Below are 19,409 nucleotides of genomic sequence, written 5' to 3' on the forward strand. Positions count from 1 at the left end.
GATGCGGAAAGAGGAGAGATCTTGGTAAATGAAAGAGTCCTACTAAGTGGTGAGATTGAACTAGGAAAACGAAGGAGTTTTTTCCGTACCAGATGCAAGTGTGAGGATAAATTTTGTGATGTGATCATTGATGGTGGTAGCACTGATAACTTGGTATGAGAAGAGATGGTCTCTAAGATGAAGCTTAAGAGGGAGAAACATCCCCAGCCCTATCGGATTGCTTGGGTAAAAGATGATCATAAGGTCCTAGTAAGTGAACAATGTTTAGTAAAATTCAAAATTGGGAGTTAGCATGATGAAGTTCTCTGTGATGTTATTTTGATGGATGTTGGCCATCTATTGTTGGGTAGACCATGGCAGTTTGATAGACATATAGTTCATGATGGACATGCAAACACATACTCTCTAAAAAAGGATGGAATTTACCACAAATTGAAGCCCATGAAAAAGGAAGGTGAAATGGTATGTAGCACTGCTAGGATTTTTCTTGTTGATGGAAGGAAGTTTTTAGATCGCATGAAATATCAGCATATGTGCTATGCTTTGATTCCTAGGAAAGATAAAGAAGGTAGTAGTTAAATACCACTTGAAGTTTTAGATTTACTATGGGAGTTTGGAGATATTATCTCTGATAATGTTCCAGATGGATTGCCACTAGTAAGGAAAATCAATCATTACATAGATCTGATTCTAGGAGCTAGTTTTCCTAACAAGGCTACTCACAGGATGACTCCTACTAAAATAGAGGAGCTAAATAGACAGGTTTAGGAGTTGTTGAGGAAGGGCTTGATTTGAGAGACCTGAGTCCATGTGCAATACCTACAGTACTCACACCAAAGAAGGATGGAGAGTGGAGGATGTGCACAGATTCTCGAGCTATAAATAGGATCACCATCAAGTACTGGTTTCCTTTGCCACGGATGGATGATCTTATGGACTGCTTGAGTGGAGCTCAGTACTTCACAAAATAGATCTAACAAGTAGTTATCACCAGATACGGATTCAAGAAGGAGATGAGTGGATAATAGCCTTCAAGACCAAGGAGGGTATTTATGAGTGGTTAGTCATGCCCTTTGGATTGATGAACGCCCCAAGCACCTTCATGCGGCTCATGAATGAGGTACTTAAGAAGTTCTTGGGAAAATTTGTTATTGTCTATTTGGATGATATTTTAATTTTCAGCAATATTTTGGAAGAACATTTACTGCATATTCGTAGTGTCCTTGAAAGGCTAAGGGAAGAGAAACTATTGATTAATCTGAAGAAATGTATCTTTGCAAAAAGGGAGTTAGTTTATTTGGGGTTTGTTATATCACCTAAAGGTCTCAAAATGGATCCAGAGAAGGTAAAAGCCATCTTGGAATGGCCTACTCCAAGGTTTGCTACTAAGGTAAGATCATTTCATGGTCTGGTTAGTTTTTATAGGAAGGTTATTAAGAATTTCAGTGGCATATGTCCACCCCTAACTAATACAATAAGAGGGGATAGAAAAGAGTTCAAATGGACTACAGTAGCTATGACAGGTTTTGAATTGCTAAAGAAGAAGGTAACTAAACAACCTGTGTTGGCACTTCTAGATTTTAGAAAGGTTTTTCGGGTGGATTGTTATGCTAGTGGTAGTGCTATTGGGGCTGTATTAAGCCAAGAAGGTAAGACTATTACATATTTTAGTGAAAAAATGAATGATGCAAAGAAGAAGTATTATGTTTATGATCAAGAGTTCTATCCAATAGTTCAGGCCTTAAAGAAATGGAGGCATTATTTATTGCCAAAGGAATTTTTTTTGTATACTAATCATCGAGCATTATAGTACCTAAATAGCCAAGGCAAATTGAATCAGAGGCATATGAAGTGGGTAGAGTTCTTGTAGAGTTATACATTTGTGTTGAAGCATAGAAGTGGAAAATCTAATAGGGTTGCAGATGCACTAAATAGGAGACAGTTGTTGCTTACAGTAATGCAGGTTGAAGTAGTTGGGTTTGATGAACTCAAGAATTTGTACCCCGAGGATCCTGATTTTGCTGAAGCATGGAAAGCTTGTAAAGAATCTATTGATGTAGATAGAACCAAGTGGTTAGACTATTTGATATAGGATGACATGTTGTTAAAGGGTGGTCAATTGTGCATTCCAAGAAGTTCCATGAGGGAAAATATGATTAAGGAGAAACACAGTGGAGGGATGGCAAGACATTTTGGTCAAGATAAGACCATTGCCATTCTTAGAGAACATTATTTTTGGCTTCAAATTTCATAGGATGTGAAGAAGTTTGTATAGAGTTTCCAGGTTTGTCAAGTTGCTAAGGGGTTTAGTCACAATACTGGCCTATATCAGCCATTGCATGTTCCATCAAGGCCATGGGAGGACATTAGTATGGATTTTGTTCTTGGATTTCCAAGGACACAAAGGGGTAATGACTCAATATTCGTGATGGTTGATAGGTTCTCCAAAATGGCACATTTCATTCCATGTCACAAAACTCATGATGTTGTTCATATTCCAGACTTATTTTTCAAAGAGGTGGTAAGACTACATGGTCTTCCAAGGAGCATAGTTTCTAACAGAGAAACTAAATTTGTGGGGTATTTTTGGAGGACATTGTGGAAAAAATTGACAACAGACTTGAAATTTAGTTCCACGCATCACCCACAAACTGATGGCCAAACAGAAGCGGTAAACAAAAGTCTGGGCAATTTATTGAGATGTTTAGTTGGAGATAAGCCCAAGGGATGGGATTTGATTCTACCACAAGAAGAGTTTGCTTACAATAACTCTATAAATAGGAGTACTGGAAAATCACCATTCCAAATTGTATATGGGAATAGCCCAAGGACTGCACCAGAGTTAAGGAAGATAGAACAAGGGGAGAGGACAAGTGCTGAAGCTAAAGAATTTGCTAAACATATCAAGCATCTACATGAGGAGGTTCAAGCACACATTACCAAGATGAATCAAGAGTATAAAGCTAGGGCTGATCAAAGGAGAAGACATAAGGAATTCCAAGTATGAGATTTAGTCATGGTACACTTACGAAAAGAAAGATTTCCAGCCGGTAGTTACAACAAGCTAAAAATGAAGAAATTTGGCCCCTGCAAAATTTTGAAGAAACATGACTCAGGAAATGCATATGAAGTGGAGCTGCCAAGTGGTATTCACATTTCTCCCATTTTCAACATTGCAGATTTAACAGAGTATCATGATGATGGTGCAGATGAGGAGCTGGTGTTAGAACCATGTTTGATTCCTGCTTCTAAGAAGGAGGAGATAGAAGACATTCTAGATCATCGTGTGGGTAGGAGTACTAGAAATAGGTAGTATGAAGAGTGTTTGGTGAAGTGGAAAGGATGGCCGATCGAGGACTCAACTTGGATTTCAGCAGTTGAGGTTTCCCATTTGGGATTTCCTCTACCATTCATAAAGTGACAAGGTCACTTTTCAATCTACCCTGGGTGTCTGATGCAGGAGCATCCAGAGGTATAAGGGCAATCCTATGTCACCCAAAAAAAATGTACTTAGACTTAGTTTATGTTTCATGTGTTTTCATATTTGGACACCCATTTGGGTCAAATAAAGGTTCCAACTCTCACAGTTCCACTATCAGTGTGTTAGAAAATCTTGATAAAATAGGAGCATGTAATTGGGCCATCATTTTGGTAAACTAGAAGGTGTGAATTGGCCAAATGAATGTAATTGTGATTTAAAGAATTCCAGAAAAAGAATCAGGTCAAAAGGCCCCACGGTTTGAAAGTTATTGCAATTTTTTGGGTTTTGGAGACCTCCTAAGAATGCTTCAAATTTAGGTTAGGGGCATTAAATGACCTCAAAAAGGGTTGAAAAATGGGGGATGAGCAAAGCTATCCATAGGGCTATAGAGAACTTCAAGAGCTTTTCAAAAATGTAAATGGTTCGTCAATCGGAGCTTCGGTTCAAAAGTTATGCCTCCTGGAAGTTCGATTACCATTTTTGGATTCTTCTAGATTTGCACCGACTTCTAACGCAGCTTTTGGAACCTTCTATTTGGTCCGCGGATGCCTACTAGCACTTTCTAGAATGTACTCCTAGTTCTTAACCCTCCAAAGTCTATTTAAGGAGATTTCTGGCATTGTAAAAGGCAGTTCAGAGTGGAGTTTGAGAGGAGGTACTGAACGGAGAAATTATCTCCAGATTTATGCTATTGTAAGCCCTTAGGGCATGTTTTGAAGTTTATTTTCTCTGTACTATTTGTACTAGCTTATTTTGTCAGTTAATATAATTTCCCCCTTTTCTGTTGTGTCTATTCTGTTCTTGGGTTGTGTCTCCATCAGAACACCCTATTGTAGTGCTAGTTAAGGGAAAGATAGTAATGGCTCCTTTTCACAAGAACCTTCCTAGCCAAACAAGCAATCCACTAAGTAGACCACCTCGTGTGGATACGTAACACTTGCCACCAGGGCCAAGGGGGCCAAAGATCTGCTCTTGGGCTTAGTATGGAACTGGCTTGGATTAACTTATTATCATTTGAATTTCTTTGAATTTTATATATATTTACATGCATGTATTGATGCTTATTTTGTGGTTGCAGGGTTCATGAGCCTAATGAAGAAGTATAGTCATTGTACATTATTAATTTTTGGGATCTAATCAAGGTTATGTATAATGTGTTTGCACCATGTTTGCTTCGTGTCTTCATCTATCTACATCGTGTCTACTTCATGTTTTCATCTATCTACATTGTGTATGCTTTGTGTTTTCATTCATGTATATTTCATAAATCTCTCATCTTTTGAATGCAAATATGTTTCGTATCTATGATAAAGCTTGTGTATGAAAGATTGGGAGGACTGTGATGTCCCCACTCTGGCATCTAATAAATAAGTACTATATATAAAGTAATATTAATAATAATATTTTATTAAGTAATACTATATTATAATATCATATATCATATAATAATAATAATCTAATATAATAAATCATAATATTATGATTAAGATATATTTTAATATAAAAAATACTATATAGAAAAATGTATAACAACATTTGTACTTGATATATTAAAATAATATTCTTTATGACATTACTATAACTAACCTTATTAATTAATATAAGTATATTATTATTAATAAAATAAAATATGTATAGTTGATATAACATAATTATTGATATAACATATCCTGTGATATTAATTAATATAATTAAGGTTATTAATATAAATTTATAATTAATATAATTAACATCATTATTATTATTTAATTAATATTACAAAAGGACATGACCCTTTCAATTCATATATATATATATATATATATGGATTTATAACCTTGGTAAGGGGCAGATTGAAAAAAGAGAAGAAAATCTATACAAATTGGGGAAAATATAATAAAAGGGATACAAATAAGGGATCAAGATGAAAATAAGAAATGGACCCCCAATTTGGGTTCATTACAACTCCTCTCTTTAGTTCACTTCATGTTGAGTAATGAATAATGAGGATATAAGACCCTATACTTATACCAAACCAAGCCACAAGTCATTCTAGAAAGTTACATTAATAAACCCTCACATTAAGTAAATTCTCAAGCCAACGAAGAGAAACATTATGCTACTCGATAAGCCTCCTAGTATTAAGCATAATGGTATTTAGTGTGCATAGCATGGAAGATAATACAAGGATGTTATTATACATCTATTTAGTAATCCTCAATTGGTTTAGGTTATCTTCCAATAAATATTTGACGTGGGTTGGGTTTTGAGGGGATAGGAGTTCATTTAGAGGTGGTTCTGGAATATTTTCTAGATCATTGTTTGGCATGGGTGTATTCAAAGGTTATTTTCAATCATGCCTGATTATATTAAAAATTGACATATAACTACAATTTAAATTAACATTTTATAAAAAAACTAATATATGAGTGTGTATGTATGTATACATACATGTATATATTTATGCATACATTTATACATACATACATACATATATATATGTATATATATATATATATATATGTATATATATATATACATACATATATATATCTATATATATATATACATATATATCTATATCTATATATATATATATATATACATATATATATGTATGTATGTATGTATATGTATACATATCCATACATATATAGTGTTGGAATTATAGATGGAGTAACTGAGAGCGGGGGTGAATCAGTTACCACAAAAACAAATCCACAGATTCCGTAGATGTCTTAAATAACTAGTTACTACTGATACTCAGTAAAGACCATAAAAATGCAATAACTTGGTAGAATACCTAATTATAGATAATCTAGCATTCATAATTATTAATATGCATGAAAAGGTTAAAAATGAAAACAAGAGACACCAGATTTAACATGGAAACCCAATATGGGAAAAACCACCAAGTAACTAGCTAACAATTTTTCACTTTTCTGAAGTGAGCCCTATTAGGAGTCAACCTTATTAAAAGTTACAATACACACTATTAGGTGTGACCCTGCTAGAGGATTTAATCACCCTATTAGGAGTGGCCTTGCTAGAGGTCTTTAGAACAATTCAACTAAATTGTCACCTTGTTAGAGGATTCACAAAATGGCTATTAAACCAACTCTATTAAGAGATTTGAAATCACTACTACAATGTTTAGAAAATAATAAGGAATTGACCTAAATAAGATGCAACTAAATTTGTTGATAATAGATGTCCATTCTACACTATTAGATTCTTCTTGATCAAATATACTTATGCTTCTCTTCAATGATCTCTGATTATCCTTCAAAATTTCCTCTTAGTCCTTCTTTCTCATTCACATCCATCACACACTTAGAATTCACAGCTTGACCTTATATATATACCATTCAGATTATCAAGTCAACTCATTCACAAGTTACATTTACTTCTAGCCAACCTTACTAGGTAAATACTGCATCTAGAAATAATTTCTTGGGTTAACCGACTCAACTTGCTTAACACTATAATTTTTGTGAAATCTTTTGGTTGTCAAGTTAACTCGGTAAGAACTAGGTTTCCTTCACTATCCATGAAAGCTTGGTTAGAACTATTTCTTGCACTATTTTCTTATGATGACCGAGTGAGCTTGGTAACAACTAAATTTCCTTCAATGTTCATGAAAGCTTGATTAGAACTATTTCTTGCACTATTTTCTCTTGATGATCAAGTGAGGTCGGTAACAACTGCCTATGCAAGGTAAAGCCTGAGAATGCTTGGTAGACATTGTAAACCTTCTTTGCTAACCTTTTGAGCTTAGTAGCCTTTGTCTTTTTCCTTGCTAACCATCTGAGCTCGGTAGACTCTGACTGATAACTGATATGACATTTTTGTAACATCAAAGAAAACTCACAATTGAACAATTGTATCCAACAATCTCCCTCTTTATTTTTTATGGCAACACAACATGTCATAGTAGAATGAAATTTGAAAATGGGTCTAAATAGATCTTTACTTTATAGAGATCTCCCTCTTTCATAATAATCTCTCCATCTTACACAATCTCTAATTTTCTTGCAAATTTTAGAAAGATACAACAATATACTCTCCCTCTTTGACAACACATGCCAAACACAACACAAATCAAATGAATACCATTGTAACTAATGCACTAATTCATATGAAATATCTTCATTACTTTGCTGTATCAACTGATATATCTTCAATTTTGTTCCTATTGATGCATCACTTAAACTGTATTTTAGTGAGCTTGATATAGGGGAATGGCCCCTAACTTACCTCTTAGATACAAAGAATACATCCTTAGGTAAAGGATTTGTGAATATGTCAACAATTTTTTCCTTTGTATGGACATATTCCAATCTAATTTCTTTTTCTTGTACCAATTCTCTAACAAAGTGATACTTTATAGCAATATGCTTGGTTTTAAAATGCATTACTGGATTCTTGGATATGTTGATTGCACTTGTATTGTCACAAAACATAATAACAGGCTCTTTGATTTCTTTCTTCATACCTTCCAATAATTGTTTGAACCATACAATTTTTGAGTAGTTTACTACTACTACAACATATTCAACCTCTGCCGTGGACTGGGATGTATAGTTCTTCTTTCTACTTGTTCAAGAAACCAACCTCTTTCCAAGAAAGAAAGCTCCTCCACTTGTACTCTTTCTGTCATCAACATTCCTTGCCCAATCTGCATCCGTGAACACTTTTAAATCCAAATATTCTCCAAGTTTATACTATAATCCATAATCTTAAGTTCCTTTTAAATATTTAATGATCCTTTTGATTGCCATCATGTGATTTTCTTTTGGTTTTACTGAGAATATTGTCCCAATTCTTACTAAAAGAGAAATGTCTGGTCTTGTATGCACTACATACTACAACTTTCCAATCATAGATCTATACAATGTTTGATCCACTTCCTTTGATTCATCATCTTTGGTAAGTTTCAATTCAATACACATAGGAGTCCCAACTGGTTTACAGTCTTCCATACCAAAAAATTTCAGTATCTACTTGATGTATTTAGATTGAGTGATGTAGATGCCATTCTTACTCTATTGAATTTGAAGACCAAAAAAGAATTTTATTTCACAAAACATTGACATTTCAAATTCCTTGTTCATTTTTTCTAAAATTTCTTTTCAAAGATCATCATTTCCTATGACCAAAGTATCATCTACAAATATCTTTGCTAAAACAATCTTATTATCTGGTCCTTCCTTTATGTACAAACTACTATTATCATTAGTTCTTTGAAAACCAATCTGAATAAGATACTTATGCAATATTTCATACCATGCTCTAGGGGCTTGTTTCAAACCATATAATGCTTTATGCAGTTTCTAGACCATGTCCTTCTTGTTTGGATCAACCAAACCTTCAAGCTATTCAATGTAAACCTCTTCATCCAATATGCCATTGAGAAAAGCTGACTTGAAATCCATCTAATACACTTTGAATCCTTTGAATGCAGCATATGCAAGTAAGGTTTTGACACCTTCCAATATTCCAATAGGAGAAAAATTCTCCCCATATTCTAGACCTTCTTCTTAAGAGTATCCTTTGCATACCAATCTAGCTTTGTTCCTTAACACTTTACCATCTTCATTTAACTTGTTTTTGAATACCCACTTAGTTTCAATTACATTTTTGTCTTTAGGTCTAGGTATAAGAGTCCATGTTTTTTTTTTTTCTTTATTTGTTCTATCTCTTCATTCATGGCTTCAATCAAACTTTCACTTTCTAAGGTATCTTTGACATTTCTAGGTTCAAAATAAGCAAGTAAACAAGTCCCTTTCAACTTATTTTTCTCATTGTTCCTTTTGATTTATCTCCAATGATCTAATCTGGTGCATGATGCTTCCTGACATACCTTGCTAACATAGGCTCCTTTCCTTTTGAATGACTTGTATTTTTATCCTTCTGTACCTCAACTTCTAGTTCTAGATCTGGTTGCTCAAGCTCGATAGATGTTGATTTGGTAGCTTCTATTTGCAACTTGAATTCTTGCAACTTGGTAGGCATTAGCTTGGTTTGAACTTCTTGTGACTCAGTTCCTAAAGACTTTGGAGTTGAAGTTTTTGATTAATAGGTAATTTGACATTGTATCAGGTTCAATGTAAACAAATCTCCTGTAGTCTTCAAGTTTCCTTTTTCTTTCTTCTTCAGTTCTTTCTGCAAACTCATCAACTTTAACATGTGCACTTTCTATGACTTTGTGAGTAGACAAATTCAAACATCTATATGCTTTACTTTTGCAAGAATATCCCAAAAATATTCCTTCATCACCCTTTACATCAAATTTACCTTTTCTAGATTATTTCAAAATGTAACATTTTCTTCCAAATACTTTTAGGTAACTTACATTGGGTTTGTAACCATACCAGAACTCATAGGGGGTCTTGAATGAGTCATTTTTGATGGAGACACAACCCAAGCATAGAATGGACACAACAGGAAAAGGGAAATTGTATTAACTGTGAAAATAAGCTAGTACATTTAGTTCAAATAAAATAGACTTCAAAAAATGCCCTAAGGGCTTACATGAGCACAAAACTAGAGATAATTTCTCCTTTTGGTACCTCCTCTCAAATTCCACTTTGAACTACCTTTTACAATGCCAAAAATGTCCTTAAATAGACCCTAGATGGTTAAGGACTAGGAGTAAATTCTAGAAAGTGCTAGTAGGAATCCACCAACCTAGTAGAAGGCTCCAGAAGCCACGTTAGAAGTTGGTGCAAATCTAGAATAATCCAAAAATAGTAACCGAACTTTCAGGAGGCATAACTTTTCAACCATAGCTCTGATTGACGAACCATTTACATTTTTGAAAAGCTCTCAAAGTGCTCTATATCCCTATGGACTATATTCACTTGTCCTCCATTTTTTAGCCCTTTTTGAGGTTATTTAATGCCCTAACCTAACTTTGAAGCATTCTTAGGAGGTCTCTAAATATCAAAAAATTGCAATAACTTTCAAACCGTGGGGCCTTTTGACTTGATTCCTTTTTTGGAATACTCTAAATTGCAATTACATTCATCTGGCCAATTTAAACCTCCTAGTTCACCAAAATGATGGCTCAATTACATACTCCTATTTTTTTTAGCATTTACATGCATCCCAAGGTGTTCAAATACTCTATCCTAGAACACTGATAGTGTAACTATGAGAGTTGAGACCTTTATTTGACCCAAATGGGTATCCAGAAATGAAAACACATGAAACATAAACTAAGTCTAAGTACATTTTTTTGGGTGGCACAAGATTGCCCTTATACCTCTGGATGCTCCTGCATCACTTTTTCAGCTATACTCAGTTCAAAGTATGAACTGTAGTACTAATAGCTTCGTTCCAATATTTGATAGCAATTTTTTTCTCAATCATTAAAGTTCTTGCATAGTCCATGATAGATATATTCCTTCTTTCAGCTATTCCATTTTGTTCAGGAGTTCGTGGTGCTGAAACCTGTCTTTTGATTCCCCTTACAATGTAAAATTTATTGAATTCATGTGAAATAAATTCATCACCTCTATCAAACCTTAAAAATTTGAGTCTTTGCTTGTTTCCTTTTCCACTTTGGCCAAATAACATTTGAACTTTTCAAATGCTTTTTATTTTTCTCTAAGGTACATGATAATCATCATTCTTGAATAATCATCAACAAAAAGAATGAAGAATTTTTCACTAGTATAACTTTCAATGTCAATAGGTCCACATAAATCAGTATGCACAATTTTTAAAATTCTTCAAACTGATAGTTCTTGCTTTTAAAACTAGTTTTTCCCATTTTGCCAATTTGACAATTCTTGCATAGACCAGCCTTAGGTTTTTTTTATGTTAGGAATGCCTCTTACTTTCTTGAATTTACTTAGTTTTACCAAGTTGTCAAATTTTACATGACATAACCTCCTATGCCATAACCAACTCTCTTTAACTTGAGCAATAAAACATGAACATTCACCAAGTTCAAGATAAAACAAGTTACCTTTAGTTTGAGTTCCTGATCTAATCAGCTTTCCTTTGCCATCTAGCAGTCTTGCTTTTCTATGCATAAATTCCACTTTGAATCCATTATTGAGTAGCTATGCCACACTTAGCAGATTATGCTTTAGTGCTTCTACCCAATATGCATTATCACATACAAGTTCCTTGTTCAGTGAGATTGTTCTTTTTCCTCTTATACAACAAGGTTCATTGTTACCAAATCTTACACTACAACCATCATAGTCTTCAAAGTGTTCAAACTTAGTTTTATCACCAATCATGTGATGAGAACAACCACTATCTATAATATATGTATCATTTTTTCTCACATGAGAAATGAGTGCCATTTCTTCATCATTATTAAATTCATCCTTTATTGAAATGTAAACAATTTCATCTTCTTCTTCATCATCAAAATCATTAGAATCTTTTTCCATAAAACATGTTTTATTACCTTTATCCTTGAATGATTTGAAGTCTTTGTTGCCATTGCACCTATGACCTTTCTTCTCATCCTTGTTCTACTTATTTGGACATCTAGCAACAATATGTCTAATTTCTTCACAACAAAAATAGATTAGAGGAACCTTACCTTTGTATTTTCCTTTGCCTCTTGAATATTTCCTTGCTAGCAAAGCTTCAACCACCTCAAGATCACTATCTAAACTCTGTTCTGATTCTTCATCACTATCTAATTGAGGATCCTTTAACTTTTTGCCTTTTTCTTTAAGTGAAAGCTTGGCTTCAAATGCTGATTCAATGTTCTTGGCAGCTGGAACATAATTATCATAGCTGTCTAGCTCAAATGCAGTCAATCTTCCAACTATGGCCTCTAAATTTATCTATTGATTTGCTTCACATCTTCTTTCTTGAATTGTAGAGACTCTATTTACATAAATGGGAAGTAAAGTTCTAAGAACTTTTCTTATAACTATCTTCTCCTTGATATCTCCTCCAAGTGCTTTGATTGCACTAACACATGCTTTAACTCTTTCAACATATTTTGCAATGTTTTCATCCTTTCTCATCCTTATTTGATCAAACTATCTTCTCAAAGTTTCTGCTTTGGCTCTTCTCACATTATCATCTCCTCCATAGATCTCTTTTAGCTTGTTCCACATTTCGAAGGTGGTTTTGCAATCCTTGATGTCATCAAATTCTTCATAACTCAGATTGGATGCTATATCTATCATCATGTTGTTGTGGGTCTTCTTTTCAGAAATATCATTGATAGATAATGTACTAGAGGGTTCTACATATTTTTCATCAAGGTACTTCAGCCCTGTATCACTAATAGAAGCTAGATTAAGTCTCATCAATCCCTACCATGCTAAGAAGTTGTCCCTATTAAGTCCTGGAATTTCCCTCTTATAAGACATCTTGACCTTTGGCTTAGATCCTTGAAATCTTTTCTTGCAAGCACCAAAATATTTGATACCAATTTTTGGAATTATACATGAAGTAACTGAGAGGGGGGGGGGGGGGGGGGGGTGTGAATCAGTTACCACAAAAATAAATCCACATATCCCTTAGATGTCTTAAATAACTAGTTTCTACTGATACTTGGTAAACACCATAAAAATGTTGTAACTTGGTAGATTAACTAATTAATGATCATCTAGCATTCATAATTATTAATATGCATGCAAAGGTTAAAAATGAACACAAGAGGCACCAGATTTAACGTGGAAACCCAATATGGGAAAAATCACCAAGTAACTAGTTACCAATTTTTCACTCTTCTGAAGTGAGCCCTATTAGGAGCCAACCCTATTAAAGATTACAATACACATTGTTAGGTGTGATCTTGTTAGAGGATTTAATCAGAGGATTTAATCACCTTATTAGGAATGGCCTTGCTAGAGGTCTTTAGAAAAATTCAACTGAACTGTCACCTTGTTAGAGGATTTGCAAAATGGCTATTAAACCAACTCTGTTAAGAGATTTGAAATCACTACTACAATGATTAGAAAGTAACAATGAATTGACCTGAACAAGATGCAAGTAAATTTGCAGATAATAGATCTCCATTCTACACTATTAGATCCTTCTTGATCAAATATAGCTATGCTACTCCTCAATGATCTCTGATCATCCTTCAAAATTTTCTCTTACTCCTTTCTCATTCACATCCATCACACACCTAGAATTTGCAGCTTGACCTTATATATATACCATTCAGATTATCAAGTCAGCTCATTCACAAGTTACTTTTACCAATAAACCATATATCAGTTAGCTACAAATATTACATTAAACAAATAAACTTTATCTCACAAAATAATGGAATCCTTCACTAGCTGACCCTAGTCGGTAAATACTGCATCCAGAAATAATTTCTCGAGTTAACTGACTTAACTTGGTTAACACTACAATTTTGGTGAAATCCTTTAGCTGTCGAGTTAACTCGATAAGAACTAAATTTCCTCCACTATCCATGAAAGCTCAGTTAGAACTATTTCCTACACTATTTTCTCTTAATGACCAAGTGAGCTCGGTAGCAACTAAATTTCTTTCAAGGTTCATGAAAGCTCAGTTAGAATTATTTCCTATACTATTTTCTCTTGATGACTCAGTGATCTAGGTAAAGCCTGAGAATGCTTGGTAGACACTATAAATCTTCTTTGTTAACCTTTTGAACTCAGTAACCTTTTTCTTTTTCCTTGTTAGCCATTTGAGCTAGGTAGACTCTGACTGATAACTGATATGACATTTGTGTAACATCAAAGAAAACACACAATTGAACAATTGTATCCAACATATAGGTATGCACATATATATACCCATATATACACATATATACATACATATATACATATATACATATATATACATATATACATATATATATACATATGCATATATATATATATATATATGTATGTATATATATATATATATATATATATATATATATATATGTATATATATATGTATATATATATTCATTAAATCTCTAAAATTTCAATACAAATGTAGTGAAATGAAGTAAAAACAAAAACTATTTAACTTACTAGTGATAAGATGTTGAAAATGTAAAGACCCAAACTATATAGCTGATAAAATTTCAAATAAATAATACTTTTTTGAAAAATGATGTTCTTGAATGAAAAATTGATGGTTAAAACTACATTTTTTAAAAATCTATATATAGTTTACGAGAACCCAATCTTAGGATTAATCACAACTAGAAATAACAATTACATGCAAATATAAACAATATCAGGAAATAATAAATCACACAAAAAAGAACACATGACACCAAGATTTAATGTGGTTCACCCAAACCCTAGACAACTCAATAATGTTGCGAGAAGCAATTATTGCATCACACATTATGAAAATCCCTAACCCTAATCTCTTTTTAATATAAGCATTTTTTTCACTTTAGGGTTGTAATTAATTATTAAATGTTGGTCCAAAATCTTGATAAAAATAAGGCCCAATTTTTTTTAAGGGTGATGCCATGAACCCCAAAGAATAATGAAGTATGTACAATACTTCCCTAATCAATCACCACAAAATAACACCCAATATCTTTGATATCTGATATGTAAGGTTTCTAATATATTAGGTACCCAGGAAGGATGGGTAATAATTTTTTTTGCTTTGATATTAGGATTAAGGGGAAAAGATCACAAGTTATACAACACTTTTGGATAATTTTAGACTTTTTTTTTTTCATATTACCAATTTTTTTCCAACTATGTTCTCACACATATCCAATACATGGCACTTGATGCTAAATATCAAATAAAAGTTTAAGGATTGTTAATTATTGATAAGAGCTATAAGTAAAATCTATTATCATTCCTAGTACACTTTATTGGAACTCTTTAGAAAATTGTGTTGTTAATAGTCAGGTCATTATTTTAATTTGTAAATCCTTGAATATGGCATTAACCTTCACATCTTGGACAATAAGTCTTATTGATAATGGAATTGACCCTCTCTCTCTCTCTCTCTTGGAATTGTTCTTAACTAATTAGCATTTTATTTTTATTACTAACATAATCCTTTTTACTTTTCATTACTAATATGATCATTGTAGGAACTGTTGATAATATGACCAATCAATCAAATAAGGTGAGATATATGGTTTTCATTTATGGAAACATCTACATTTTAATCATGATTATTTGTGAAGGAAAATTGTCTAAGTATTAGATTAGTGTTACAATAGTATGACAAGATTTGTTGATAGCAAAATATTCCCTTGGGAATATTGTCTTGCACAACTAACCAGAGAAACATGACATCATCCTAATGATGTATACCAGTGTGCATGACCATATGAGCAACTGAGTTCAGGTTATGAAGGAAATAGTGATGTAGTGATTTCACAGTGTAGAATAGAGCATGTTAGTAGAATGAGTTAAACAACTTGAAAAATTGTTTTAGTTATTAATTTTTGATGAGTTTACTCTAAGGATGATATGTGAGTTGACTAAGAAAGAATTTATTAATATGTTTGGTATAAATAAAGAACTTCAATTGCAAAGTTAGGGTGCAATATGTATTAATATGTTTGGTATAAATAAAGAACTTCAATTGTCAAGTTAGGGTGCAATGTGGATGATGAAAAATGATATGCAAAGTAATGTTATGTGATGCAAAATATGATGCAATTTGATATATGTGTAGTTAGGTCTTTTGTATGAAAAACTGACAATCAGAAGAATTGCAAAGTATAGAAAGTAATTCAGTTATCCATAGTTACTGACAATCAAAAAATTTGTGCGGTAAAACAAGTGATCAAATTTTGTATGTATATCTATTTTCTTGAAGAACTCATTTGTATAGTTGCATGATAGGGAAGTGGGCTCTCCTTGCACACATTTGTATATGGTTTACCAACTCCTAATAGAGTCGAGGCTTCTAACAAGGCCTAGTCTCCTAACATAGACTTGAGACACTATACATTCTTCATAGACTCCTAACAGGATCAATATCCTTAACCAGATTCTTTATATAGTGAATCATCTTGTGCATTCCATCCCCACCGAGGTTTTCCCTTGGTCAAGGTTTCCCTAGTTAAGAAAATATGGTATTATGAGTTCTCTTCATGTATGGTTTTTTATATTGTTTAGCACTACTGGTTCTCTTTGTTATATTTGTGGAAAAGTAATTAATAATATTTAGTTATGGGTTGAAAATATTGATTTACCCTCCCACCCCCAATATTATCTATTTCTAACAATATTATCCATTGTAGAAATGAAAGGGATCGTTAAAGATAGATTAATTTTTTGTTAAAGTTAAACCATGACCATTATATTAGAATGATTTAGAATAACTATGAGGGGAGTGAATTGGTTATAATGTAAAACATCAAACAATAAAACATCTCAATTAAAATTTGTACAAGGATGACACTAAGATTTAATGTGGAAACCCAATTTGGGAAAAACCACCAACAATACGCTACCAAATTTCACTCTTCTGAAGTAATCTCTATTAGAAGAAAACCATATTAAAGGTGACAATACATATTGTTAGTTGTAATCCTATTAAAGGATTTAATCACCCTATTAGAAGTGTCCTTGTTAGAGGAATTAAGAACATTCCATTAGATGACTAAGAGATTCTATAAGTGCATGTTTCTTATTTCTCAAGGGAACATGTCTAGAATATCCCATGCTCTTAAGTAGTTTGTAACTATTATCATAGTGCTTAGGTGAAATAAGATTAGTTGATGTGACCTTGATAGCGACTTCTTTCTTATAAGTTTACTTTCAAATTTTTTAATCTTCTTTTTGATATTCTAAAGGCACAAAGGATTATACAAATATACCAAATATAGTCATAGTGGAAAATAATGAATTCTTTTCTTGTTAAGGTTTTCCATAAGACTTAGGAGAGATGGGTAATGCAACAATAGAATCAAGAGTGCACTCTCTCATACCAATCTTCATAAGTTTCAAATTTATTTTTAGATTCTTCAAGAGAATTTTTAACCTTTTTAAAAGCATTTTCTAAAGCTTTATTACTAGGAATTAGAGACTCTAACGTAGTAAGGGCATTAACTGATATATGTCTAGGAATGAAAATCTCTATATCATTGAAAGGAAACTTTATGCATTGATGATAAGTTGACAGGACCACTTGCATATTATATCCACGAAGTGGAGATAAAGTTAACCATATCTTGGAATTGATCTGCATCCAAAGCATTAGGGTAATTAGTAGTGTGTAATGCTTTCTCAAGGATCTCCTTGTGCAAAGGAAATATTTCTAGAAACTCAAAAATTGCGATCTGTACAAGGGTGTACTACAATTGCTAAACAAGAATGTAATGGGAACTAGTTTTCTTGGAAGTTGAGACCACTTTCTTAGGATTAGTCTATTTGGATGGATTGGCAGCCTTAAATAAAATGTTGGGTTGACTCCTAGTAATGATATTAAGTGTATCACCATGGATAGGAGAGGAGGAAGAATCATAAGAATCAATTAATTGTGTAAAAATTTTCCTAGGTCTAGAATCCTTGTTTGAGAAAACTTGCTTGAAATTAGAGGAAGTTTTGGAATTTTCTTTCTTTTTAGTCTCTTGTTTCTTACTAGAAAAAATAAAGGATGGTTCCTTTTTCTTAGGTGTATCAACCACACCATCATTTACAACACACTTAATCTTGTCACATTGATTAAAGGGTTTACAAATGAATTCTAGGTCAAGCTTTTTAAAAGTGTTTTAACTAATAAAATGGTTAGAGAGTAACAACAGGTTGATCTAGTAAATAAAAATCACTTTGTAAATGAATATTATAATATAGTTCATTTTTTAAGTCATTGACTAAAATCCCTTCATGTCTCCATTACTATCTCCAGTCTACTTGGAAAACAATTCAAGAAATCGCTCTTTACCTCCGTTATTCTCCTTCTTCTCAACCTTATGCTCTAGTGTGCTAGTCAATAAAATTAGCAATTACTAACCTCTCTAGGTTAATCCTTATGCCTCGTTGAATAGGTAGTATTGATATTTTTCCTCTTGAAATTCATTTTAGGTCAGATTCATCAAACCCTTCCATATTTTCATTTCCTTCTTCTCTGTCTAGATACTTATCAAAAACTTTCTTTGAATCCATGTCTAGAAACAATAAAATGTGATTTCTCAAACATTAAATTTTCTAGCTCATCAATACTTAAAGATCACATGCTTTGACAAATCTAAAAATTCAACTATGTCGACTAGTAATCTCAATTTCTTCAAAAACTATCAAATGGTGACACTAGGCAAAAAATGTTTTTTTTGTCCTTCACCATCACTAATAACTCATTAAATACTAACCATATTTCTTAGCTTACACTATCTTTTCCTGATCTAATCTAATACTCTATCCTTAGTGGTGTTCGGTTGGCACTATATTTTCTTAGCTTCTACTATTTACTCAATTTATACTAGCAAACACATCTTCAACTATAAGTTACTTAATCTTTTCCTTTGTAGCTCAATTTATCCTATGAATTTGATCCTTCATTGATTGTCTCAACTACGATTTAGCTCAACTATCTTCTTCACTAAGTATAGTGAAACAAACATTATCTTGTCAAGGTCTAACTAATCAAGTGTCCATTGTAACTCCATATAACTCAACCTTTCCACTAGGTCTCCTTGCTTTCTATTTTTCTTAAATCCTCTCCATCAATCATCTTGATAAGAAAATATACTTAGGTAGAAATTGTCTCACCAATAAGGTTTGACATCAATGACAACATAAAAATTGTTCTAGTTGTAGTTTCCAACAATATCCCTCTTTGGCATTGATGGAAAAACCTCACTTCAAGTTATCATGAAATCTAAAGATATTGACTTGCTTCAATTAACTCATTTTATGTCCATTCTTGGTAACTCCATAGATAATCTCTCTATCTTTACTTTTTCTTCTTATTGGTAACTATATAAAATTCTCTCCCTCTTTGACAAAAATGTAAAAGGCATTTCAAAAGCTCTAGTTAACACTGTCTCCGACAAATTCAA

This window comes from Cupressus sempervirens, chromosome 4, assembly GCF_028749045.1.
Source record: "Cupressus sempervirens isolate cs-2001-9-10 chromosome 4, ASM2874904v1, whole genome shotgun sequence".
Classification (NCBI taxonomy): Eukaryota; Viridiplantae; Streptophyta; class Pinopsida; order Cupressales; family Cupressaceae; genus Cupressus; species Cupressus sempervirens.